Source organism: Callospermophilus lateralis, chromosome 3 (genome assembly GCF_048772815.1).
Source record: "Callospermophilus lateralis isolate mCalLat2 chromosome 3, mCalLat2.hap1, whole genome shotgun sequence".
NCBI classification, from domain to species: domain Eukaryota; kingdom Metazoa; phylum Chordata; class Mammalia; order Rodentia; family Sciuridae; genus Callospermophilus; species Callospermophilus lateralis.
In genome coordinates, this window is record NC_135307.1 from 177058592 (window position 1) to 177086004 (window position 27413).

A 27413-nucleotide genomic window follows, 5' to 3' on the forward strand; every position below is an offset into this window, starting at 1 on the left:
CAAATCGAGGGAACCCTCTTGGTTACTCTTCTTTAGCCTCCCCTTTTATTTTCCTAGTATAAGCCCATCTATGTGTATGCATCTATGTTTATGTGTGTGTGTGTGTGTGTGTGTGTGTGTGTGTATGTATGTGTGTGTGCAAAATTTAATTTGTTTTCAATTGCTGGGGCTTGAACCCTGGGCCTTGTACATGCTAGGTAAGCATTCTACCCTGAGCTATACTCCTAACCTGAACATATGTATATTTTGTTTGTTTGTTTGATTGTTTTGTTTTAACTTGGGATTTAAACCAGGGGGCCTTGCACATGCCTGGAAGGCATCTACCACTATGCTACATCTTCAGCCCTTTTTTTAAATTTTATTTTGAGACAAGGTCTTGCTCAAATTGCCCAGGCTGGCCTTGAACCTGCAATCCTCCTGAGTAGTTCTAAGCATAATTTTTTAATTCTATTGAATTTATAATATTTTCCTTAGTGGCTTATCCTTTACATGTTATATAGATATTTCTATCTATACATGGTTATAAAGATAATTTCTAGCAGGGCAATGTGGCACATACCTGTCATCCAAACTTCTCAGGATACCATGAGTTTGAGTCTAGTCCAGGCAATTTAGTGAGGCCCTGTCTCAAACAACAACAACAAAAAAAACAACAACAACAACAACAAAAACTGTCTAAGGGTGTAGCTTAGTGGTGGTAGAACCAGAAAAAAAAATCATCAATGGATTTATAAGACAGTAAGAAACCATTGGAAATTATACCAATGAACAAGAATTAGAGGGACACTTTATGTGTATATCTTTTTATATAATTTCTGGTATTTAAACCCTGTGACAATATTAATTATTTAAAAATAAATTACGAGCCAGGTGTGATGGTGCATGCCTGTAGTCATTGAAGCTCAGGAGACTGAAGCTCAAAGCCAGGGGCTGGGTTGTGGCACAGTGGTAGAGTACTCACCTACCACATGTGAGGCACTGGGTTCAATCCTCAGCACCACATAAAAATGAAATAAAAATATCCAAAAAAACATAAAGCCAGTTAGAAATTAAGCAAGGCCCTAAGTAAGTTAGCCAGACCCTGGGTTCAATCCCCAGTATCAAAAAAAAAAAAAAAATTAAAATTAAAATTAATTTAAGAGGCTGGGGATGTGGCTCAAGCGGTAGCGAGCTCGCCTGGCATGCGTGCAGCCTGGGTTCGATCCTCAGCACCACATACAAACAAAGATGTTGTGTCCGCCGAGAACTAAAAAATAAATATTAAAAAAAAATTCTCTCTCTCTTTCTAAAAAAAATAATAATAATAAAATAAAATCAATTTAATTATATAAAGCTCATAGTGTGGATACCTGGGGATTTAGATTTTATTTAATCAGCTTTTTTCTAATCACACATCCTTTTGTCCCTGAGACAAAAATTCTTTCCCTTTCTTTTTATCTCTAGGTTGACAGAAATTTCAATTAACAAGAAACATTTTTTTAAAAGTATGTTTAAATTATAGGGAATTGCTGGGCTCTGCATGCCTATAATCCCAGTGGTTTAGGAGGCTGAGGAAGGAGGATTGCAAGTTCAAAGCCAACCTCAGGAATTTAAATTACAGGGAATAGTGCTAGGTAGTAGGGGGTCCCCAGGGTCAAAGAAAAATAGGATATGGTCCTTGTCCCTTCAATTGGACCAGGTGGATTTTTTTTTTTTTTTTCTTTTTCAATGCTGGGAATTGAACCAGGGCCTCACACTTTCTAGAGAAAACATTCTACCACTGAGCTACAAGCCTGCCAAGAGGACTTCATCAGTTTTTTTGTGAGTAGGACAAAAATTAAAACCATTTTTCTCTCTCTCTCTCTCTCTTTTTTTTTTTTTTTTTTTTTTGTTCTTGAGTACGTAATCCAGAGATGCTTCACTACTGAGCTACATTCTCAGGCTTTTTTATTTTTTATTTTGAGACAGGGTTTCAATTAGTTGCCTAGAGCCTCACTAATTGGCTGAGGCTAGGCCCAAACTTGTGATGGAGGAGCACACCACTGCACCTGGCTTCTTGCTCTCTTATAATGTTGCAAAGTGCTGTTGGGCATGGTGGTGCAGGCCTCCTGGGGAGGCTGAGGAAGGAGGACCTTAAGGCCCTAAGCAATTTAGCAAGAGCTGTTTCTAAATGAAATATTGAAAAAGGGCTGGGGGGGTTTGCTGGGGTTGTGACTCAGTGGTAGAGATCTTCACTAGCATGTGTGAGGCACTGGGTTCAATTCTCAGCAAGACATATAAATAAATGAATAAAATAAAGATCCATTAACATTTAAAAAAAAATTTAAAAGGGGTTGCTGGGGATGTGGTTCAGTGGTTAAGTGTCCCTGGGTTCAATCTCCAGTACCAAAAAATCAATAATAATTTAAAAGGACTGGGATGTAACTCAGTGGTAGAGTACCAGAGTTCAATCTGCAGTACTGCAAAAAATAAATGAAAAGGAAAATAAAAATAAAATAGAAAAGAAATGAACAAAAAAACCTATATAAATTACAAAATGCTATGGTGCTCAGGAACTTTCCATCAAGCCCAGACTGGAGAGACCCCAGGCCAGAGTCAAGACTCAACTTGCTTTCCTTGGCCCCTAGTGCCTTGTTGAAGTTCTTGGACCTCTTAGATGCTACTGAGACTGTGGTTTCCGGCTTCCTGAGTTCTCACACTCAGCTTTGTGCTGCAGAGATCACACCCCAGTTCCTGCTTTGGGGTCTGACATGCTCAAGCTTGGTGTTATTTAATATATGAGGTTTGTGAGAGATAAAGAGGCTTGCTTTTCTTAGTTCTGCCCTTTTGCCGTGACAGACTCATTATAAAGGCCTCATTAGAGACAGAGTTAGGTTTGTTGGATAGAGATTGAGAAAAATAATTTAATTTTTAAAAGATTTTTTTAAAAGATGGACACAATATCTTTTTTTTTTTTTAATTTTTTTTAATATTTATTTTTTAGTCATTGGCGGACACAACATTTTTGTTTGTATGTGGTGCTGAGGATCGAACCTGGGCCGCACGCATGCCAGGCGAGCGCGCTACCACTTGAGCCACATCCCCAGCCCCTGGACACAATATCTTTATTAAATAAATTTATTATTGATTTTTTTAGTTGTAGATGGACACAATACCTTTTATTTATTTATTTATTTATTTAATGTGATGCTGAGGATCAAATCTAGTGCCTCATGCATATTAGGCAAGTGCTTTACCACTGAACTACATCCCCAGCCCTTATTTATTTTTTATGTGGTGCTGAGGATCAAACCCAGTACCTCACAATAGCGAGGCAAGGGCTCTACTGCTAAGATATAACCCCAGCCCCTCATTTTTTAAATCTATTCTAATTTGTTATACCTGATGGCAGAATGTAATTCATTTCATATTACACATATAGAGCACAATTTTTCAAGACATTGATTGTACCCAAAGTATTTCACACACAAAGTATTTTCACATGTCATGTCTTATACATGTACTTAGGGTAATGATGTCTAAATCATTCAACCATCATTCCTATCCCTTTGCCCATTCCTTTCCCCTTCCTGCCCTTTTCATTTAAAAAAAAATTTTTTTTTAGTTGTAGACGGACACAATATCTTTATTTATTTATTTATTTTTATGTGGTGTTGAAGATCAAACTCAGTGCCTTACCCATGCAAGGCAAATGCTCTACCACTGAGCTGAGCCCCAGCCCCAGCCTGAAAAATCATTTCGTAATTGAATGTCCTATCTCATGTTAGGTCTTTAATTCTACTTCTATTTAGAGGGATTATTTTAAATATATTGGACCCTGAATCTAGTAAGATAGCAATTAAATTGTTTATGTAGAACTTTGCAGCTTTTATTCTCTAACTTAAACATGACAAATATCTGAGCAGGGTAGATATCCTAGTGAATGAAAAAAGTAAAAAAAAAATTCTTTTTATGAGTGCTAGGCATTGAACCTAGAGCCTCAGTGTATGCTAGGCAAGCACTCAGTCATTAAGTTCTATTTCCAGCCCCCAAAAGGGAATATGAAAAAAAAAAGTAATGCTTATGGAACTCAAGGACTTTTCTCTGCAGGGGTTGAATGTTTCTTGTGTTAGTATATGCCTTGTGTGTATGCAGAGTTTTGTTGTAGAGCTGTCATTTTATGGGCTAGGATGACTGTAGTTTTGAAATAGTTGAGACTAGGAGAGTTTCTATTCTCTAGAGTTGAGGCTACTATTCATACATTCATTTACTCATTCAAAACACCAGTTGAGTGCCTACTCATGCAAAGAAAGACTCCTAAAAATTGGGAAGGCAAGACCCAAATATTAGTAAGATGCAATGGATGATCTTAAGGCAAAAGATGGATGCTACTAACAAGGCATAGGTAAAACTGGGCAAGGTGGTACACATTTATAATCCCCAAAACTAAGAGACTGAGACAGAAGGATTTCAAGTTTGTGGTGGGCTTCAACAACTTAGGGCTGGGGATGTAGCTCAGCGGTAATGTCCCTGCATTCAATCCCTAGTTTAAAACAAAAACAAAACAAACAAACAAACAAAAAACAAACAAAAACAGAACTTTGTAAGTTGGAGCTCTCTGGTTAGCAGTCTATTAATGTCCAGTTCAGAAGAAGCTGGCAAGTCAGGTTTCTTAATCAAAAAGAAATTAACTATCAAGGTATTTTATTCATATCTGTGTCAGGTTTGTTTGTTTATTGCCTGGTCAATGTTAGCCTCCTTCCATCCTCCCTCCTTTCCCATTTGGAGAAATATCCTTTATGGGTATTTACCTGGCAGCATGGACTCATTCATGTGACCTGAGATTGGCCAATCAGCAGTGGCTGCTGGCCAAACTTTGTCTCAAGTGACTCAAAGACAAAGGGACTGGATTCCAACAGTGGTGTACAATACTGCCAGTAGCAGCTGCTGCAGGTTCTTACTTAAACTGCCCTTGTACCTATTTTATAAGTCTGATTTCTGGTTGATGCTCAGGCCCCCAAAATCCTTGTAATATAAATATCCTTGTAATATAACCCCCCCTTTTTTTAGTACTGAGGATGGAACCCAGGCATTTGCCACTAAGTTACAATCCCAGGTTTTTATTTATTTTTAATTTTTTAATTTTTTTAAAATGACATGTGTTTATTTTTTTATTTTTTATTTTTTTAAAGAGAGTGAGGGCTGGGGATGTGGCTCAAGTGGTAGCGCACTCGCCTGACATGCGTGCGGCCCGGGTTCGATCCTCAGCACCACATACAGACAAAGATGTTGTGTCCCCCGAAAACTGAAAAATAAACATTAAAAAAATTCTCTCTCTCTCTCTCTCAAAAAAAATTAAAAAAAAAAAATAAAGAGAGAGTGAGAGAGAGAGAGAGAGAGAGAGAGAGGAAGAGAGAGAATTTTAATATTTATTTTTTAGTTTTTGGAGGACACAACATCTTTGTTTGTATGTGGTGCTGAGGATCGAACCCGGGCCTCACGCATGCCAGGCGAGCGCGCTACCGCTTGAGCCACATCCCCAGCCCAATCCTAGGTTTTTAGTTTAGTTTTTTTTTTTTTTTTTTAATTTGAGACAGTGTCTCACTAAATTGCTGAGGCTGGCTTTGAATTTGTAATCCTCCTGCCTCAGCCTCCAGATTCACTGGGATTATAGGAGTGCCCCAGTGAACAGCTATAATTGTTTTTGCTTGTACTTGCAACAGTGTCAGTGCTTGTACTTGTATCAGGCAAAAAGAATTTCAATTTACAAATTATGCCAATTTCTTTACCAGGCTATGAGCTCCTTGAGAATAGGGCCTAAAATCTCTTTTTGCTCTGGGTCTTTGGTGCCTAGCACAATTCAGACTCTTAATAAATGCAGGAAATGTTATATTTTGAATGGGCCTACAGAGTCTGGGATTCTTGGTATTATTGTGGTTTGTGGGGCAAGAAATCCTCTATATTACAATAGGCATTAATATGTGAGCAGTTTCATGTTAATAAGCCTGGAGTATCCTGAAGGTCTTTTCTTTGAGCACTTGAATGAATGGTTCTGGTCTTCAAAATGCTTTTTAAAAAATATGAGAAAAAGAGAAATAAAGAAAGAAAAGTAAATATTATTTTTGCATATTATCAGTGTGCAAGAGCCATGCTGATCTTCTCTGTATTGTTGCAATTTTAGAATGTATACCACCCAATGAGCACAGCCAAAGCTTTTGTCCCTGTTTTTTTTTTTTTTTTTTTAATATTTATTATTATTATTTTTTAGTTTTCGGCAGACACAACATCCTTGTTTTTTATATGTGGTGCTGAGGATGGAACCTGGGCCACACACATGCCAGGTGAGCGCGCTACCGCTTGAGCCACATCCCCAGCCCCATTGTCCCTGGTTTTCTAGTGACTCTTCCTAGGGGCTACCCTTCTGCCCTCTCAGCTGAAGAACTCTCTTTATCTCAAGTTTTGATTTGTTTATTTTGATTTTATTTACTTTTTGAGAATTGAACCCCGAGGTGCTCTATCACAAGCTACATTTCCAATGCTTCATATTTTTTATTTTGAGACATAGAGTCTTACTAAATTGCTGAGGATGGCCTCAAACTTGCCATCTTCCTGTATCAGCCTCTTGAGTCTCTGGTGTATACCACCAAACCCAGCTCCAACTGTGATTCCAAAAACATCTCTTCTGTGGACTCAGGTTATAATGATAATCTAATTTTTTCAATTATTCTTCTTTCCTTTTGTTCCTTCTACAGGTACACATTGAGTATCTATTATTTGCAAGCAAATTCTCACTATTCAAAAAGCAAACAAGGTAGACTGTACTTTTATCATGGGAAGTAGGCCAATACAACCAAGAAGAATCATTCTGCCTTTCCTCCCTCCTTTCTTTTCTTTTCTTTTCTTTTTGTTGGGTGTTGAATCCAGGGCCTTGTGCATGCTAAGCCTACACTCTCATGAGCTGCACTCCCAGTCTAAAAGAGGAACCATTTTTTTTAACCTTGCAATACAATCAGAACAAAAACATGAAGTGATTAAAACTGTGTAAATGGCTCTGTTGAAAAATGAAGAGAGTAATTGCTCTGAGAGGGGTATGTGATCTTATTGGAGCACTTTTAGATTATGTGGCTGAAGAGAGGAGACGATAAACTGAGGAGATGAAAAACTGAAACTTCCATTGTGAAGAGTCAGTTTTATGAATAGCAACAGGGAATTCAATGGCCTAGAGGCTGGAAAGAGCCATAGAAACTGACAGAAAAGTCCTCCTCAGTGGAGCCTGCCTGTAATCCCAGTGATTTGGGAGCCTGAGGCAGAAGAATTGCAAGTACGAGGACAGCCTAGGCAATTTAGCAAAGCCCTAAACAAACTTGGGAGACACTGTCTCAAAATTTAAAAAAATAAATATACAAAAAAAAAAAAAAAAAAAAATAAGGGTGGGGGGCTGGTAAAGCACCCCTGGGTTAAATTCCCAGTTAAAAACAAACAACACATTAAAAAAAACCTGATTGAAAGTCAGTGTGGTCAGAGGATGAGTCAGGGGGTAGGCTGCAGAGGGAGAAACTGATTGATGGTTTGTTTTAAGTAGGGCAGTGACATGATTAGATTTATATTTTAAGAAGTGCGATCTGGCTACCCTCTCTTTTCAGTGTAAAATACAGTCGTTATTGCTCCCATAAATCACTAATTTTAGCATTTCTCCTTGGTACTTGCCAAGTCCTGTTGGGAAAACACCTCAGAATCTTTAGTAGTCCATGCAACTTGGACTTTGGAGACAAAATACAGCTCCGTTTTTTTTTTTTTTTTTTTTTTTTTTTTCAATAGCAATTGGTACCGTCTTTCCTAGAAGTTAATGAAACAAAGTGGAGGGATGGGACCAAGGGTCCTGAGGTAAGAAGGAAACTGACTCCTCTGAGGACTTGAAAGACGCTGAGAATTCAGGGCAGCTGGATGTGTCAGAATGAGAGAGGCAGGTTAAGTTCAGACTTTGAAGAGCCTGGCAAATCTAGGTGAAGACTTAGATCTTAATCTGGAGGAGAGAGGGAAACAGATTTGGAACAGAGGATGACATTTTGAAAAGCTCTCACCGTGTTAAGTATGGATTGAAAGGGGAAAGAATAATAAGGTGGAGATCATGGCCAACTTGGAGAGGTGAAGCCTAGACCGGAGTGGTGGCAGGGCTATGGAAAGCAGCAAGAGGCAAAATTAACCGGGGAAGGGTAGTATCCGGTCCCGGGCTTTGCGTGGTCTTAGTGGTTAAACCTGAGTGGGGACTTCGTGTTCCTGACGGAGGGTAGGCCTGGTTCCCGCGCGTCAAGGCCTTGGGCGTGGTCTGCAGGAGCCGTCGCCCGGGTGATCCGGTGGGGCGGGGCTGAGGGCGGGGCAGCTGGGGCGCTGCGTCACTCGGTGGTGGCGATGGTGCGTGTGTGTGGGGGGCGGGGGATACGCTGGGCGCGTCCCTGGGGTCACGTGGTGCGCAGCACGCAGAGTCCTTCTGTCGGTTGGTCCTGGAGCGGCGCAGCAGGAGCGGAGCCGTGAGGTGAGCTCGCGGCGAGGCGCGGCAAGAGAAAGCCGGCTGGCCGAGGCTGGGTTGGGACGGGCCCGCGCCGCGCGCGCGCCGTGCGGGCGGGAACGGTGAAAGACGCCACCGCTGCTCCGGTCCCCTGCCTGGCCCCACTCCCCGCCCGGCCCCGTTCGCCCAGCCCGGAGGGAGGCCTAGGGACCGCTGATGAGAGCGTGGCGGGCGTGCGAGCGGCGCCCAATCCCCGGAGTTGCCCGCGGGAGTGATGGGGATCTCGGCCAATGAGCGCTGCCCGAGGGGGCTGGGCTGTGGGGTGCTGGCCCCGGGCACTGAGCGGGCCGTATTGGGGGTGTGTATGTGTGTTGAGGGGGTGAGAGCTAGGGCCGAACCTGAGCTGGGTGATCCGTGAGAGCCCTATCACCAGCCCCTGTTGTTGCCTTGGGCTTTAGCAATACGCTTTCTTTTATTACCTCTTTAATCCCATTCTGGGAGCACACCCCTTTTTTCAAGACCCCTATCGTGGGAGTGTCCCCTTTATAGTTTTGAAAATCTGGGCGGCCCACCCCTTTTATTAAACTCCAGCCCTGGGATTTTATCTGTTTTTAAATCCCCCCATATAGAGGGCGTACTCCTTGCCCCCCAAACTGGGACCCCTCCCTTTTTCAAGCCTTCAATCTGAGTACACCCTTTCCAATTTGGGGGTTTATCCCTTTAACAGGTTCTTCAAATCTGAGGTCTTGAAACCAAAGTTTTGGGATACTTTCTTTTCTATTTTGATACTGGGGATTGAACCCGGGGTGCTTTACCACTGATCTTTTAATTTTTTGAGACAGGGTCTTGCTAAATTTCTGAGGCTGGCCTCATATTTGCTGTCCTCCTGCCTCAGCCTTTGGAATCACTGGGATTACAGATTTGGGCCATTGGGCCCGCTGGGAAGACTTTTTTGTGTCCCACAACTCCTCCAAGGAAAAAATCACCTTCCCAGGTACCCAATCTGACAATATGTTTCCAGAATTTCATTTCATTTTTTTTTTTTTGTACTGAGAATTGAACCCAATGGCACTTTACCACAAGAGCCACATCCCCAGCCAGTTTTATTTTTTATTTTGAAAAGGGGTCTGGTTAAATTGCTAAGGGTCTTGCTTAATTGTTGAGCCTTTTCTCAAACTTGCAATCCTCCTGCTTCAGCCAAGCGAGCCTCTGGGATTACTTACAGGTTTGTGCCACCTGCTGGCTGGCCTGTTTCCAGAATTTCTTAAATGGGGGGGGGGGGGCGTCCTTTTTTCAACCCTCTAAAACCTGATGTTTATTGGTACATATTTCCAGTTTCTCAAATAAGGGAATTCACTTTCACTTATGTCCTTGGGTTGCACCTTTTTATGAGTTCCCCAACTACCTGGTGGAGACTTATTTTCCTATCTGAAGTTGTGTTTGCTTCCTGCATCCCCTAAATGTATGAACACACCACTCTGGGGGTGAGTGATCTGTGGTTCTTGAGCATACATGCATACCTACCTGCCTCCCCCACTTTTTTTCCCCCCCTATATTAGGGGTGGAACCCAGGGGCTTTCACTGGAGGTAAATCCCAGCTCTTTTTATCTGTAGTTTTGATACAGGATTTCACTGAATTTCCCGGATTGGCTTCAAACTTGTGCTTCTCCTACATCAGCCTCAGGAGTGCTTGGGGTTATAGGCGAGCATCATGGCTCCCTTTCCCCTCTTTAATACCTTTTTTAGTTCTTTTGCCATCCACGATATTTTCATTTCTCAGTTTCCTTCCTTCTTTGGAACCATATTCCCCTTTAGGTGCTCTCCCAGTCTGGTCAGTGCACCCATTTCCTCTTCCTCTGGTGAGTGCATGCCTTTGTTCAGCACAGCACTGTCTCTCTGCTTCCATTTTTTTTTTTTTTTCATGAGCACATTTCCTATGGTCACACCAACTGAACCCTACCCTCCAGGTTCCCCTGTACCCCAGAGTCCATCTCCTAAAGTAGTGCCTGAAAATTGCCTTTCATATGTCCATCATATGTCTATTATTTATTTATTTTAAACAATACTGGGGATTGAACACAGATCTCCAGCATGCTAAACAGTCTCTACCATTGAACTACATCTCTGGCCAATTTTATTTTTTGTTTTGAGACAGATCTCACTAAGTTGCCCAGTCTGGCTTTCAACTTGCCATCCTCCTGCCTCAGCCTCCTGAGTCGCTGGAATTAAAGGCATGTGCCTGGTTTATCTTTTATCTTTCTGCAAACAGGAACTCTTCTCTCTGTTTGCCCTATGCCCAGGCATTTTTCTGGTTTCTGACTCCCTTTGAACACTGTTCTGTTTATTGAGTGGCTATAGAGATTCCCCCTTTATTTTTCCTGTGTTGGAGGTGGAGGCCTGCCTGGCCTTCTGGCACAGGATTCAAATTGGAAAGGAAACCCTTTGCATTTCTTTGGTCATTCACAGGACTTTTAGTTCTCCTGGTGGTTTGCCTCCTCTTAGATTCTACTTGGGTGGGTTCTATTTTCTACTTTGTTTTATCTCCCTACACTGGAAAAAAAGCCTTCAAGAGATTTTTTTTTAGTACTGTATTGCTTCTAACTTCAAATTTTCTTCCCCAAACACTGGCTTTGTTACTTCCTTTTTTCAAGAAAAGAGGTTATTTGGGCAAGGGTGTAGCTCAGTGGTAGAGCTCTTGTTCATCCCCAGTAATGCAAAAAAGGTCATTTGAAGGAAATCCCTTGAATCCTTTTTTGTCCCTGGGGTGCAGGTTGGGGGTGGATATTTAACCTCTCCCATCATTTTACAAATCTGCTAATCTTTGCCCCCAACCCTCCACTTTAAAAATCTACAGATATTTGGAACATCTTATCTCTTAAGAGCCTCTCAGTAGATTCTTTCTTTTGTATGTTTCTCTCCCTTTCCAGATCTTTCTCAGGGTTCTCAGCCTGAACCTCCAACAGATTAATTTCTCCACAGATGGAATCTCAAGTGCTTGGGGGATAATGACACCTCTGACCTTTCTCCCTTTTGGGAAGTACTTGGGTGTGCAGCTGCACGAGGCCTCAGTGGGGGAGAGCTTGGGGCTGAGAAGACACCAGTATTACAAAGCAGGAATACTGCATTTTCAGGACCAAGTCCTTCTGAATCTCATTTGGAAACTGGATATTTGCCAAGCACCTGCTTCCTAGGGATGCTGGGGGATTTAATGGTACTCCCAGGAGCCTGTAGGAATTAATGTGCCTTGTGGGGAAGTGCTCTGAACTCAGTTTTGGAACTTGAATAAAATTAACCATTCTTTTATTTTCTGAATAACTAAGCTGTTTTGTGTGTGTGTGTGTGTGTGTGTGTGTGTGTGTGTGTGTGTATATATATATATATATATATATATATTGTGCATGAAGGCTCTAGAACTAAGTTGTTATTTCAGGAAGTGAACTAGATCCCACACTTAGATCATGTGTTCATTATCTAAGTTTAAAATTTATTTTAAAAAATTGGAGGTCTGTCTGAGCAGTATGAAATAAAATATGATATACCTAAAGTGAACAGGTACTTTGTCTCTTTTTTTGGCTTTTGATACTTTATTTGTGTACTGCTCTACAGTGCACCCTTAAAGTATTCTATACCAGTGTTTGTCAAACTGGCATGTGCATACAAATCACTTGGGGGTCTTGTTAGAATGCTGATTCTGATTTGGTAGGTCTAGGATGGGATCTGAGTATCTGCATTTCTAATTTGCAGGTGTTACTGAATTACACTTGAATAGTAATGTTTTAAACACAAAGTTAAAGGTTTCTTGGTGAAAATAGAAAATAGGTGGTGATTAATTGTGTGCTGGGGTATTGTTTTCTTTTTTCCTTTCTCCAGATACACATCCCTTAAAGTTTGAAAAAGGCTGTTCTTCCTTTCTGAGGCCTATTAATTATAGTCAACTACATTTTTTTTTTTTCCTTTTTTGAGATGGCATCTGTGATGCCCAAGCTGGTCTTGAATTCCTGTGATCCTCCTACCTCAGCTTCATGAGTAGTTACAGGTGCATATCACTGCATCTGGCTAGCACCATGGCTAAAACCTCTTGGTTTCTATAGATATTGTCATGTTAAAATGCATAAATATTTCTTGGTAAAATGTGAATGCAGTTTTTTTTTGGGGGGGTGGGGTGGGGTGGGGCCAGTGCTGGTGATAGTACCCAGGGCCTTGTGCATGTGTTTCATCATTGAACTATGTCTGAAGCCCTCATATTCTTGACATAGTAAATACTACATGGCCAGCTTGGCTCTCTGGTTCTTCATCTGTCATCTTACCACCAGTAGGTAATCTGAGGTAGTGCATATCCACAGTCACAGGTGTTGGAATTTTCAAGGAGTCCTTCCTAGTTTTCTGGCTTCTAGAAATGGGCCTGGGAAAGATCAGGATAAAGGTAGGCGCCTGCATAACCATTGAGCCACATCCCCAGACCTTTTTAAAGTTTTTTTATATTTGGCTTTTAGCTGTCAGTGGCCCATTTATCTATCTATCTATCTGTCTATTTATTTATTTATGTACATGTGTGCTGAGGATCCAACCCAAGGCCTCACACATGTCAGGTAAGTGCTCTACCACTGAGCCACTATCCCTTTTTTGTATTTTATTAGAGACAGGGTTTCTTAGAGCCTTGGTAAGTTGCTGAGGCTGGCTTCGAACTCCTGATCCTCCTGCCTCAGTCTTTTAGCCACTGGGATTACAGGCATGTTTCACTGTGCCTACCTAGGTGCCTGGATTTGGATGGAGACTGCTGGCTTGTCTCTAAGTGAGTGCTCCTTGAGGCAGTGCTGGTGAGATGATGACATTTTTTATGGGGATCATGGCTCCTTCTGTACCCCTTGACTACATCTATTCTAAGTCTCCATGGGATTTTCCATTCTGAATTTCTTATATCATCTTAACTGTTACCTGCCTGGCCTTTTTCCAATGTGATCCTATTCCAGGCCTAATCAGGAGAAACCTGAATGACCAGACTTTTGTGTTCCAGGTCTTCCCTCAATCCCTCCATTCCTCAAATGAATGTCAGATCATCTTCACTAACAGATTTGATCTGGATTTGGCCTTAGGCCCAACTCTTCCACTCATTGTGAGGCTTCAGGCAAGCTACTTAATTCTACTAGACCTGTTTTGTTTTCCCATTTGAAAAAAAAAAAGGGGGGGGACTGCTTATCTCTAAAGTCTACGGTGTTTTGAGTCTTTGTCAGTACTTTGCTTAGAAGCCCACTTGTCTGGGAGCTTATCAAGCAAATCTGATTTCCTTCACATGTATATGGGGCAATCTGCCAGTCAGTTCCTTGTCCAAGTCACTTCTGCCACTGTGTCTTTTCTAGCTCAGCCAGTGAGCTTGTCATCACACCCAACTTTAGCATTCTTTTGACTCATTGTCTTTTGCCAATTTTGTACTGTATTTCATTCAAAACTGCCTAACATTCTCAAAGAAATCTGCCTTGAGTTCTCCATTCAGTGTTATTTACTTCTGCATCAATAAGGCTGAATATTGCATAAAGCCATGTTCACTTGTAAGTTTTCTACTTAATGTATATTTTATTTTAATTAATATTATTTTTTTGGGGTAGTAGGGATTGAACCCAGAGGTGTTTAACCATTGAGCTACATCTCTAGTTCTTTATTTTATTTTGGTACTGGGGATTTGACCCAGGGGCATTCAACAACACTGAGCCACATCCTTAACCCTTTCCTATTTAAAAAAAAAATTTTTTAAAGGTTTTTATGTTTTTAGTTGTTATTGGACCTTTATTTTATTTATTTATATGTGGTGCTGAGAATTGAACCCAGTACTTCACACATGCTAGGCAAGCACTCTGCCACTGAACCACAACCCCAGCTCATTATTTTGTTAATCTTTTTTTTAAATATCTGTATTTTATATATTTTTATGTGGTGCTGAGGATCGAACCCAGGGCCTCACATGTGCTAAGTGAATGCTCTACCGCTGAGCCACAACCCAATAGCCAAAACTCTGTTTTGTTAAATTTTGAGATAGGGTTTTGCTAAATTACTTAGGACCTCTCTAAGTTGTTGAGGCTTGCTTTGAACTTGTGATCCTCTTGCCTCAGCCTCCTGAGTTGCTGGGATTACAGGCCTGCACCACTGCTTTTGGCTACAATTTTGAATAGCCTGGACTACAGATATACCCTGCTGTGCCTGCTCATAGCCATTTTAAAATATACAGCTCAATGGTATTAAGTACGCTCATAGTATTATGATCGTTATCATCCATCTCCATAACTCTTCATCTTGTCAAGTTGAAATTCTATACCCATTAAATAATAACTCCTTTATTTCCCCCTCCTCTCAGCTTCTGGCACTCACCATTTTACTTTCTGCTGTTACGATTTTAACTAATTTCTTCCTTTCTTAAGGCTCATGGGCACAAACACATTGGTCTGTCTCTTGGTCCCACCGAGTGATAAATGCTGTCCAGTGTGCTTTGATGAGTAGGAAATTGGTTATGCCTGACCTATGTGAGAAATAGACATCTGCTTCCAGAACGGCAAGGTAGTAGAAGAGGCTGCCTTTCAGGTTCAGGCTTCATGGTTCATGGTGATAAGGACCCATATTTGAAGGCAGTATTTCTGAGTTTGAGTTCTAACATCTGCCATTCTCCTGGGACCACATGTGTCTAAGGCATGTGACTTAAACCTCTGGGGACTCATTATAGTATGGACTTTGGAAGTTGACTTTTCTATCACAGCAAATCACTTACCTGGACCTGTTTCTTTACTTAAGTATTTTTATAACTGCCTCATCAATCAGTAAATGTTACCCTTTTTCTCCAGTACCTAGTCTGAAAAAATAGGAACAAGAAAACGTGGTTTGAGGGTTATCTATGCTTGGCGATCTATAAGTTAAGTGTGTATTAACTGTTATCACTTCTGCTTTATTCCTTTTATAAAATGTTTGTAAAATCTTCTCAGGGGTCTTTAGTCTGTATTTCTTTTTAAAAAATTTTCCTTGGTGTTCTGGGGATCACATTCAGGGCTTCATATTTGCTAAGCAAGGATTCTACCACTGAACTATACCCCTATCTACTACAAAAATTTTGACTTTGTTTTGGTGCTGGAGTTGAACCCAGGGCTTTCACACATGCTTAGCATGAACTCTACTACTGTCCAGGCCCCATTCATAACTCTTATTAGTAGTATCTGTGGTTTTAATTTATTTAATTTTTACACACAAAAACTTAACACTATTTCCTTAATATCATTAGTGGTCAAATGTCCTAAAGTCCCCCCCACCCCTCACCATCAAATTTGAGATGGGGTTTCATCACTATATTGTCTAGGTTAACTTTGAATTCCTGGACTCTTATGATACTCCTGCCTCAGCCTATCAAGTAACTAGGACAACAGGTGTGAGCTATTATATGTAGTATAGAAGGCATTGATCCCCTCCCCCCATTCCTGGTACTAGCTTTGGTGTGACTAGCTTTGTACTCAGGATCCTCCTGTCTCAATCTCCTGAGCTGCTGGATTACAGGCATGTGCTACCGCGCCTGGCTTCTCTGTCCTTTTTATTTTTTATTTTGAGACAGTTTTTTCCTAAGTTGCTCAGGGCCTTGGTAAGTTGTTGAGGCTGGCTTCAAACATGTCATCCTCCTGCCTTAGACTCCTGAGTTGCTGGGATTATAGGCGTGTGCTGTTGCACCTGGCAAAGGCCTCATTTTTAAAAGACATATAAGTTGGGTTTTGGAGAAAGTCTTGCTTCTCAAATCCCAGATCGTCTACCTAGGAAGGTGACCATGGGCAATTTATCTGTTCTAAGTCTTCTTTTCTTCCCTTCTGGGTTAGGGCATACTGTTGCCCACTTTTCTGATTGTTGGGGCAATGAAGTATTTGTCAAGAATTTTGCACATGGTAAAGACTAAGTGCTAACCATTTTCTGGTAATGATAATGGCCAGGAGTAAAAGATAGTCTTTAAAGAATAAGGAAATTAATTAGTTGTCTTTTAAATAACTTATATGTTTTTAGAACCCCATAAGCAGTAAAGGGGCTATAAATTCAGCAAAATGTGTTTGGAGATCCCATCTAGCAATGACTCTATCCATTAAGAAATCCTGTATGAACAGGTGTGTTTAAGACTTCCCACAGAAGGAACCCCCACAAACTCCAGAGCTTCGGACTGTATTCAATAGACTATAGATATAGACTGAAGCCTCCAGTGACTGAGAAAACATATAGCTTTTTGTCAGGACATTGGGATGGAATTGTGGTCAATCTTCAAATTCCAAATTCTCTGTGCTTTGCCTTCCTCCCTATGCCCCCTAGGAGTAATAACAGTTCCTACATTTATCCATGGGCAACACTTTTCAAAAAGCTTCCACATGCTTAGCTCCTTTAATCCCTACAAATGATGTTACTGATCTCTTTCTTGTTTTTTATTCCCATTTTGCTAGTGAGAAAGCTTACATTATCTCATCTAACAAGCAGCTGACCACCATGTAAGGACACTACTTGTTAGATCTGGAGAGTCCTTGAAGAGGTCACCCTGTAGGACAGCTCAGATCACTCAGGTCGTTTTAGTATGGAGTAATGAATGCTGTCACCCAGCAGCCAGGTCATACTGCCATGGGAGAATATAGGAGTGGGTAGCTGACTCAGTAAACCCCGCAGGGAGGCACTGATGGCTGTGCCCAGTCCTGAAGCACTAGGCAGAGAAAGGAGCTGATATATGTCAGGTCCTGGAGGTTGGAACTTCAGGGGGTCTGGGTGTGGCAGGAGTGGGTGCTGAAAGAACAATAATAAGCTTGAGAGCATATTGTATGCTCTGGGATAAATAACTTTTAATCTTTTTTTTTTTTTTAATATTTATTTTTTAGTTATCGGCGGGCACAACATCTTTGTTTGTATGTGGTGCTGAGGATCGAACCCGGGCCGCACGCATGTCAGGCGAGCGCGCGACAGCTTGAGCCACATCCCCAGCCCATAACTTTTAATCTTTACAAGTTTGTCTGAAGATATGTTAATGGGTCCCTGTACTGTTCCCGTTTAACAGATGAGGACTCTGAAGCTGAGAGAAAATGACTTGTGCAAAGTTAACTGGAAAATGGCGGAGTTGGGATCCCAATCTGGACATTTTCACTTCAGAGTTCTGGCTCATAACCTGTATGTGCCACTGTCCCTCTGCTAAGCTTGCCTGCTTACCTCTTTTTAATCTCCCATCTTTTTTTTTTTTTTTAATATTTATTTTTTTTTTAAGTTTTTGGCGGACACAGCATCATTGTTTGTATCTGGTGCTGAGGATCAAACCCGGGCCACATGCATGCCAGGCGAGCGCACTACCGCTTGAGCCACATCCCCAGCCCCATCTCCCATCTTTTTAAATCCCTATTTGGTTTGGTTGTAACAGCTAACTTACTGATGGCTTTAATGCTGCATTGAGTATCTTAAAGTTTTAAAAGAGTGTTGTCAGAACATGCCTGTAATTGCAGCAACTCGGGAGGCTGAGCCAGGAGGATCACAAATTCGAGGCCAAGCCTCAGCAATTTAACAAGACCCTAAAGCAACTTAGTGAGACCCTGTCTCAAAATAATTAAAAATAAATAAATAAATAAAAACAAAAACTGGGTATGTAGCTCAGTGGTAAAGTGCCACCCTGAGTTTTATCATCAATTTCCCAACAAGCAAACCACCACAATAAAACACTACAGTGTTCTCTGTGATCAGATTTACATTTTAGAAATATCCCTGTAGTGAGATAAGGCTCTAGCTCAGTGGTAGAGTGCTTGCCTAGCATGCATGAGGCCCTGGATTTGATCCCTAGCACCCCCCACTCCCCAGGGGAAAAAAAAAATATTCCTGTGTCAAGCCGAGCATTGTGTTGCATGCCTATAATTTCAGCTACTTGGGAAGTTGAAACAGGAGGATTACAAGTTTGAGGCCAACCTCAGCAATTTAGTGAGAATTTGTCTCAACATAGAAAATAAAAGGACTGGGATTATAGGTCAGTGGAAGAATACCCATGAGTTCAATTTCCATCACCATTGAAAAAAAAAGGAAATATCCCTGTTATAGTTGTGTAGAAGATTAGCCCCAATATAAGTGTAGTTAACTGGAGTTAGAAAATCTGGGTTAAATTCCTTGTCCTACTGATGGCTAACTTTGCTATTTGGGCAACTTACTTTCTAAACCTCAGTTTTCTCATCTACAAAATGGTAATAACAATCTTCATTACATAATATGAGACAATAAATGAGAGGTTTACAACAAGGCACTAAGTATCTTTCATAAAATAGGCACTCAGAAGATGTTGGCTTTTAAAGATAGTATTGGTTTAGAGTCTGGAGAAGGTGTGGCTGGAAGTTTGGAGCTCAGTTGAGAGCTGCCCTAGTAATTGAACTTAGTACCAGTGAGGCCCTAACTTGGCCACAACTAGGTAATGGGAGAAGAAACCTAGATTTGAGTACTACAAAATAGTGACTGAAGAGTAAGAGGTGAGGGAGGGAGAAGGAGGTAAGGGCAGTGCTGGTGTTTCTAGCTTGGCACATGACCAGTGTTGGGCTTTAAACTGAAAAAACGAGAAGGAACTTGAAAGTACTCAGTGAGATTGAGTAATGTACCAAAGGTCATATAGCAGAAATATTCTAGAGCCAAGCCTGGACACCATGTTCCTTTTACTGCTTCTGGAAAGATCCATTGATTTTAACCATCTCATTGTCTGTAGCTTATTAGAAGTAAACTCAACCTGAATTTGCTATCTGTCTGAATTAAAAAAAAAAAAATTAAAAATGTTTTTTAGTTGTAGATGGACACAATACCTTTGTTTTATTTATTTTTAATTAATTAATTAATTATTTTTAAGAGAGAGAATTTTAATATTTATTTTTTAGTTTTTGGCAGACACAACATCTTTGTTTTTGTATGTGGTGCTGAGGATCGAACCCGGGCTGCACTCATGCCAGGCCAGCGCGCTACTGCTTGAGCCACATCCCCAGCCCCTGTTTTATTTATTTTTATGTGATACTGAGGATCGAACTCGGTGCCTCACACATGCTAGGCAAGTGCTCCACCACTGAGCTACAACCCTAGCCCCTGTCTGAATTTTGATTGTGAAGAGAATAGCTTGGCTCTTGGAGAAAGCATTTCAGGTGTGGGAAGAGGGTCAGGGGAAACAAAAACAAAAATGAAAAAAATATATAGAAAAAAGAGGGTCAGGAATTTTAAGGCCTATTTCTTCTCTCTGTCTACTCTCATCTCTCTCAAATAAGATGGACTAATTTACATCTTTTGATGTGAGCTGGGACAACTTGAACCAACTTGTCACTTCCCTAGGACTAAAGATCTGCTATTTTTGTTTGTGACTTTATTGGATGCTATTTGTTACTATTTCATAATAGTATTGACAGTATTCCTTTGTGTCTGATGTCCTTTTTGCTAGTTTACCACTGCTGCTTAGTGTGTTCTGTGCTTAAGTACTCAACGTCCATGAATTCACTTTCTCTTCACAACCTTAGGAGGTAAAAAGGTATACATTTTCTTTTTCGGGGGGTAGGTACCAGGGATTGAATTCAGGGGCACTAAACCACTGAGCCACATCCCCAGCCCTATTTTGTATTTTATTTAGAGACAGGGTCTTATTGAGTTGCTTAGCACCTCGCTTTTGCTAAGGCTGGCTTTGAACTCCTGATCTTCCTGCCTAAGCTGCTGGGATTGTAGGCATGTGCCACTGTGCCTGCCAATCTTTTTTTTTTTTTTTTTCGATTGAACCCAGAGTCATTTAACCACTGGAGTCATTTAACTACTGAGCCACATCCCCAACCCTTTTTATGTTTTATCTCACTAAGTTGCTTAGGGCCTTGCTAAATTGCTGGCTGGCTGTGAACTTGCGATCCTCCTGCCTCTGCCTCCCTAGTCGCAGGGTTTACAGGCATGTGTCACTGCCAGCTGGTATGGGATGTTAATCCCATCTTTATAGATGGATAAACAAAGGCTCAGTCATTTTTCTCATCACTCAGTGGAAGAGTAGAGGCAGAATTGGTCAGAATCTGAATCTCAAACCTTTTTGTGCTTATATCTTAAGCTCTCCCTGGCTTTCCTCTAAGATATAACTTTTGGCAGAGCCCCCTTGGGGGTTTCTTCCTGAGGGAAAGCTGTATTTGCTTTTAGTATGTTCCTTTTGCCTAGAGTTCTCTTCATCTAGAATTTTACGTGATTGTTTCCTCCATATTAAGATTTTTGCTTAGCTTCACTGAGAGCCCTTTCTAAATGGCCTCATCTAAAGTAGTCCTTCCAACTGGTGCTGTGTTGCATACCTGTAATCCTAGTGACTCAGGAGGCTGAGGCAGGAGGACCACATATTCAAGGCCAGCCTCAGCAATTTAGCAAGACCCTGTCACAAATTAAAAAGAAAAAAGGACTAGGGATGTGGCTCAGTGGTAAAGCACACTGGGTTTAGTACCCAGTGTCAAATGAATAAATGGGTCTTCTGTGCTATTGGTTTTACATTTTTTCCATCGATAGTATTATTTCATTGACCAGTTAGTTACCTTATTTTATCTGTTTTTTATTTTTTCTTTTTCTTTTTTTAATTTTTAGTTGTAGTCGAACACAATATCTCCATTTAATTTATTTATTCTATGTGGTGCTAAGGATCAAATCCAGCACCCCACACGTGTTACGTGAGCCCTCTACCACTGAGCCTCAACCCTAGCCCCTCTTTTTCTTTTCTTATGGTACTGAGATCGAACCCATTGAGTCACATCCCCAGTCTTTAAAAAAAAAAATTTTTTTAAATACCTTTATTTTATTTATTTTTATGTGGTTCTTAGGATCGAACCCAGAGCCTCACACACATGAGACAAGCACTCTACCACTGAGACACAATTCCAGTCCCCCAGTCCTTTTTATTTTTTATTTTGAGATAGGATCTCAGTTGCCCAGGCAGGCCTCAAACTTGTGATCCTCCTGTTTCATACTCCCAGGTAAGTGAGATTACAAGTGTGCAGTTCCACACCCAACCTGTCACTGCTGTGTTTATTTTGTTCATTACTAGAGATTGGGGATAAGGTGTCTTATCTTCCGCATGGCACATAGCAGGCACTCTATTTTTTGAATGAACAGTTATACTGGTGTTTTATTTGAAATATCCCTCAAGTGAGGCATACTGACTTTAAAGTCACCATGAAGCTGGGCACAGTGCCTCACATCTGTAATCCCAGCTATCCTGGAGGTTGAGGCTGGAAAATTGCAAGTTCGAGGCCAGCTTGGGCAAATTTATGGAGACCTTTAAACTTTAAAATTAAACTTTAAAAAATCATGGAAAATGCTGGGATATAATGGAGTGTTATAGTGCACCTGGGTTCAATCCTTAGTATACCTTACCTCCACAAAAATAAATAAATAAATAAAAGGCACCATCCCCCCCCCCTTTTTTTTTTGAGAGAGAGAGAGAGAGAGAGAGAGAGAGAGATTTTTAATATTTATTTTTTAGTTTTCGGTGGACACAACATCTTTATTTTATTTTTATGTGGTGCTGAGGATGAACCCAGCGCCCCGCACATGCCAGACAAGCACATTACCGCTTGAGCCACATCCTCAGCCCACCATTCCCTTTTAATAGAGACCGAATGCCGGTCTGGTAAGAACCAGTGGTTTATCCCAAAGTCAGTTCTGTTGTATCCGGTGATTATAATTCTGTCCTCTGGTATCCAAGAGTTTATTTTCTCCTCACCCTGCCCCAGAGTCAACTCATTGAAGGTCTTGTTTCATATCTATCACTTTTTTTGGTAACAGAGATGAACCCAGGGGTGCTGTTTTTTTGTTTGTTTGTTTTTGGGTGCTACTGGGATTGAACCAAGCCACTGGGATTATAGGAGTGCACCACCATACCTGGCTGGACTGCTAGATTTTTTTTTTTTTTTTTTTTTTTTTTTTTTTTTTTTTTTGGTGCTACTGGGATTGAACCAAGGGCATTCTATCACTGAGCTGTACCCCTATCCCCCACTCAGGCAATCCCAGCCCTTTTTATATTTTAGTTAGAAACAAGGTCACGCTGAGTTTCTAAGTGCCTCGCTAAGTTGCTGAGGCTGGCTTTGCACTTGCCATCTTCCTGCCTCACCTTCCTGCCTCAGTCTCCTGAGTTACTGGGATTGCAGGTGTGTACCACCATACCCATCTATCACTTTTATTTATTATTATTATGTTTGCAGTTCTGGGGATTGAACCCCGGGCTTTGTGCATGCCAGGCAAGCACTGTACCACTGAGCCACATTTCCAGCTCTCATCTATCACTTTTAATGTTTAATCTATCCCCAAATAAAAACCCAGAGTCCTTGATAGTACCACAGTTACTGTAAATGTGTTATGAATTCAAAATAGTCTGCTTCCATGTATTGAGTACCTAGTTTGTGCTAGAGTTTTTTTTTTTTTTTTGTACCGGGGATTGAACTATTTTGTATTTTATTTAGAGACAGGGTCTCTCTGAGTTGTTTAGGGCCTTGCATTTCCTGAGGCTGGCTTTGAACTCGTAATTTTCCTGCCTCAGCCTCCCAAGCCGCTGGGATTATAGGAGTGCACCACCACACCTGGCTAGACTACTAGATTTTTTTTTTTTTGGTGCTACTGGGATTGAACCAAGGGCATTCTATCACTGAGCTGTATCCCCAACTCTTTTTATTTTGTATTTTGAGACAGGGTCTTGCTAAGTGGCTGACGTTGACCTCAGACTTGTGATTTGTGAACCTCCTGCTTCAGCATCCTGAGTCCCTGGGATTATAGGCATGCACCGTTGTACCTGCTGTACTAGCCATTTTAATAGGAATATTATAAAGAAAAGAAATAGTTTAAAAAGATAGCTCATAAACAATCTTGCGGTAGTAGCTGAGAATCTGAATTTGAGTCATTGACCGTGTTGGCTCAGCCCTTTATCCTCCTGGGATTACAGTTGTGTGCCACAGTTCCTGGCTTTTCCTTTTTTTTATTTTTATTTTTTTCTTGTAGTTGTAGATGGACAGATTACCTTTATTTTACTAGTTTGTTTATTTATTTATTTATTTTTGTGGTGCTGGGGATTGAACCCAGGGCCTTGTGCATGTGAAGCAAGCACTCTACCAATTGAGCTATGTCCCCAGCCCTTGTTTATTTATTTATTTATTTATTTTTGATGTGGTGCTAAGGATCGAACCCAGTGCCTCACACATGCTAGGCAATGCTCTGCCACTGAGATACAGCCCCAGTCCTGGCTTTTCCTTTTTTGACATCAAACAAGGTCTCACTATATTGTTCAGGCTGGCCTTTAACTCCTGGGCTCTAGCTAATCCCTTTCCTCAGCCTTCCTAGTGGCTGGAATTACAGGCACATTCCTATTAGTATTCTTTATTTTTTTAATTTTTAGGCATCTGCCCAGTTTACAGTATAGTCCTACTGTATTGAGTATTAGTTGAATATTTTCTTATTCTTAAACATATGAAGTATATCTAGTTTTTTCTAGAATTGCATGTAGAGAGCTCTGGATTTCTTTTCATTTTCACAAATGATCTATTTTTATCCTGGTTGTGTTCTTCAGATTGAAATGATTGAGTCCAAGATTTTAAGCAGTTTTACAGAATTCTTGTCGCTTCCAGGCTGAAGTCTAAAAAGACGGCTGTTGTCAGATCCCTGGCAGTGTTCCAGTTCCCCACAGCTGGGACAGTGTTAACTTTTGTCCTTTATGAAAAATTAAATATTTCTGCTTCTTATACATTGGTATGATAATTCTGACACATTGAAAAAACACCTACTTGCTTTGTCTTCCTGCATTTCAATTCTGTTTATATCTAAAAGCATGATTATAAGCATGGTATTAGGGGAGAGAGGAAATGGTTTGTCTATTTCTGGAGAAAATGTCGATTTTTTTCTTTTATTTAAAAATAAATAAATTAATAAATTAATTGTTTTGATACTGGGGATTGGATCCAGGGCCTTTTGCTTGAGTGCTCCTTTGGTTCTGGGGATTGAACCCAGAGCGCTTTACCACTGAGCTATACTCCCCAGCCCTTTTTTATTTTTTATTTTCACACAAGGTTTCAGTAAATTGCTTAAGGGCTTCACTAAATTTCTGAGACTGCCCTTGAATTTAGGATCTTTCTCCCTCAGCTTCCTGTGTTGTCAGGATTACAGGTGTGCACCACCATGCCTGGATTTTCTTTTTCATTTTATTGACATGGCTCTCACTATGTTATCCAGGCTGTCCTCAAACTGGTAATACTCCTGCCTTAGCCTCCCAGTAGCTGGGATTACAGGCCTGGGTCATTGTGCCTTCCTAATTTTTAATGTTAATTTTTTGGTTGTAGTTGGACATAATACCCTTATTTTACTTATTTATTTATGTGGTGTTGAGGATTGAACCCAGGGCCTTGCACTTGCTATGCAAGTGCTCTACAGCTGAGCTATAACCCCAGCCCCCATAATTCTGCTGTTTTTGATAAGAGGGATTTCTCTTGCCTTGGAGAACCTTGAAAACTGTTAGCCTTTGAGTATCTTAATTTCTTCTCTGAACTTCAGTTTTCATTTCTGTGTTAATTATTTTATCTAGTGGTTGAGAAATTCCAGTAAAATAGTATTAAAATGAAATTTGCATTTAAAAATCTGGGTATATAAGTGGCATGTGGTGGTGAATCTCTGTAATCCAGCAGTTTGGGAGGCTGAGGCAGAAGGATTGCAAATTTGAGTTCTGCCTGGGCAATTATCTAGCTTCTGTCTCAAAATTTAAAAAAGGGCTGGGGATGTGTCTCAGCGGCGTTTACCACCCTTGTCTTCAGTCTCTAGTAGTGAAGAAAAAAATTAAAAATTTGCATATTTAAATAACATTTTTTTAAAATTGGGAAGAAATATAAACATGTACTCCAAAATTAAAATCTTACTATCTGGACTACGTTGTAGCTCAGTGATAGAGTAGTTTTTAACTTGTATGAAACCCGGGGCTTCACACATGCTACTTAACTACTGAGAATCCCTGCTAACAAGTAAAATACAATAAAATGAAAGTACATACATAAGGTTAGAATTTTTTTTTTTTTAAGAGAGAGAGAGAGAGAGAGAGAGAGAGAGAGTTTCAATATTTATTTTTTAGTTCTCGGCAGACACAACATCCTTGTTTGTATGTGGTGCTGAGGATCGAACCCGGGCCGCACGCATGCCAGGCGAGCGCGCTACCGCTTGAGCCACATCTCCAGCCCCGGTTAGAAATTTTTTTTAAAAATATTTTTTTAGTTGTAGTTGGACACAATATCTTTATTTTATTTATTGTTAGTGGTGCTGAGGATCAAACCCAGCACCTCTCACGTGCTAGGTGAGTGCTCTACCCCTGAGCCACAACCCCAGCCCCAATATGGAAAAGTAAAAAATGCAAAGTTAAATTTTCATGTTTTGTTCCTGTCATTTTTTTTTTTTTTTTGTGGTCCTGGGAATTGAACCCAAGGCCCCATACATGTTAGGCAATCTCTATCACTGAGCTACAACCCCAGCCTTCACAGAACTACTTAAAAAGTTTCTGTTTCTTCTAGGAAGTAATTTTGTGCACATGCTGGACTAGATTAATGTCTCTGTTTATGTCTATATTTGATTATTTATATTAATGGGATAGCTAGTCACAAGTATATGTCTTTTAGCTTTGTCCTTCTACTGGACAACAGTTATTGCAGATATCTTCATCTAAGCATTTACAGATTGCCACTATTCCTTTTATAAGCTGTACATAGTTGTAGATAGACACACAATATATTTATTTATTTGTATGTGGTGCTGAGACTCGAACCCAGTGCCTCACACATGTGAGGCAAGCACTTTACCACTGAGCTACAGCCCCAGCCCTAAGGAGGCCCCTTTTGATGGACATTTTGGCTGGAGCATTGCAAAGCTCTTTTTATTAGTCGTCTTTACAAATAATGTGGCCGACTTTGAGGGAGTATGTCTAAGATAAGTTAATAGTGTGAGGTTGTTGGGTCAAAGAGTATTGGCATTTTTGTAGGTAGTGCCAAGTTGCCTGTAGAAAAACTTTTCCAGTTTATGCTTTTGGTGGAAGTATATATAAGCATATTCTTTTCTCCTTAGCCCTGTTAACAATACTTTTACATCTTAGGCAATCTGAGAATTGAAAAAATGTTGTTTTGATTTGCATTTCCTTTAATTTAGGGTGGGTTATGTAGGTATAAAATCACATGTTTATCAGACCTTTGTATCTCCCTTCCTCCCCATAATAATCAGTTATTAAACTTTGTCCTTTTTTTGGGGGGGGTTGGGTACTGGGTATTGAACTCAGGGGCATTCTACCACTGAGTCACATCCCCAGTCCTATTTTGTATTTAAAAGACACGGTCTCACTGAGTTGCTTAGTGTCTCACAGTTGCTGAGGCTGGATTTAAACTGATGATCCTTTTGCCTCAGCTACTGAGCTGCTGGAATTAGAGACTTTGGGGTGCGCCACCATGCCTTCTCTAACTTTGTCCATTTTTAAGTAAATTGACATTTTTGTCTTCCTTCTGTTGCATTCTTTGTTAAAAAGGGAAGTTAGCTTTTTGTCTTATTTTCAGTTATTTTCTCCTAGTTTATAGTTTGTGAAATGCCTTTGCTGGGGGCATTGACTGAATATGTATTTAATGAAATAAACTAGGCTCTCTGTCTCTTGTGGAGCCTAGGGCTCTTCATTTAGGAAAATTTGAACATAAAAGAGTAATTTGAAGTCCTGTCAAAGTCTTTAAAATGGAATCCTGTGTGGATATAGATTGCATCAGACTTTTTTCTCTTATGAAATTTCCCTTGGGTCCATATTGAACATGGTTTTAGGAATGAAAACCTAAGGCCTGAAGGACTCATAAGTTAAAATGATTTATATTTACAACTAAGTGCAAAAGGTAAAAATATACTTCTTAGACATTTTTTTTTTTTTTTTTTTTTTAAATTCAGCTTCTATTTTGTTGTGCTGCAC

The 27413-nt window shown here is 40.4% G+C and overlaps 1 protein-coding gene and 1 non-coding gene across 4 annotated transcripts in view; one reads left to right on the plus strand and one right to left on the minus strand.

The window, feature by feature from the left end:
- Window positions 1-6056: 6056 nt before the first annotated feature.
- On the minus strand, window positions 6057-6162 carry LOC143396021 (U6 spliceosomal RNA). The gene has a single exon (XR_013090916.1). It is a non-coding gene; the product is annotated as a U6 spliceosomal RNA (small nuclear RNA).
- A 2246-nt stretch (window positions 6163-8408) lies between these two features.
- Window positions 8409-27413, plus strand: part of Phf20 (PHD finger protein 20) — a 126156-nt gene continuing 107151 nt past the window's right edge. For all 3 annotated transcript variants that reach the window (XM_076851779.1, XM_076851780.1, XM_076851781.1), the window contains exon 1: window positions 8409-8491. The gene's annotated coding sequence lies outside the window, so the exon portion shown is untranslated. The remainder of the gene's footprint in view (window positions 8492-27413) is intronic.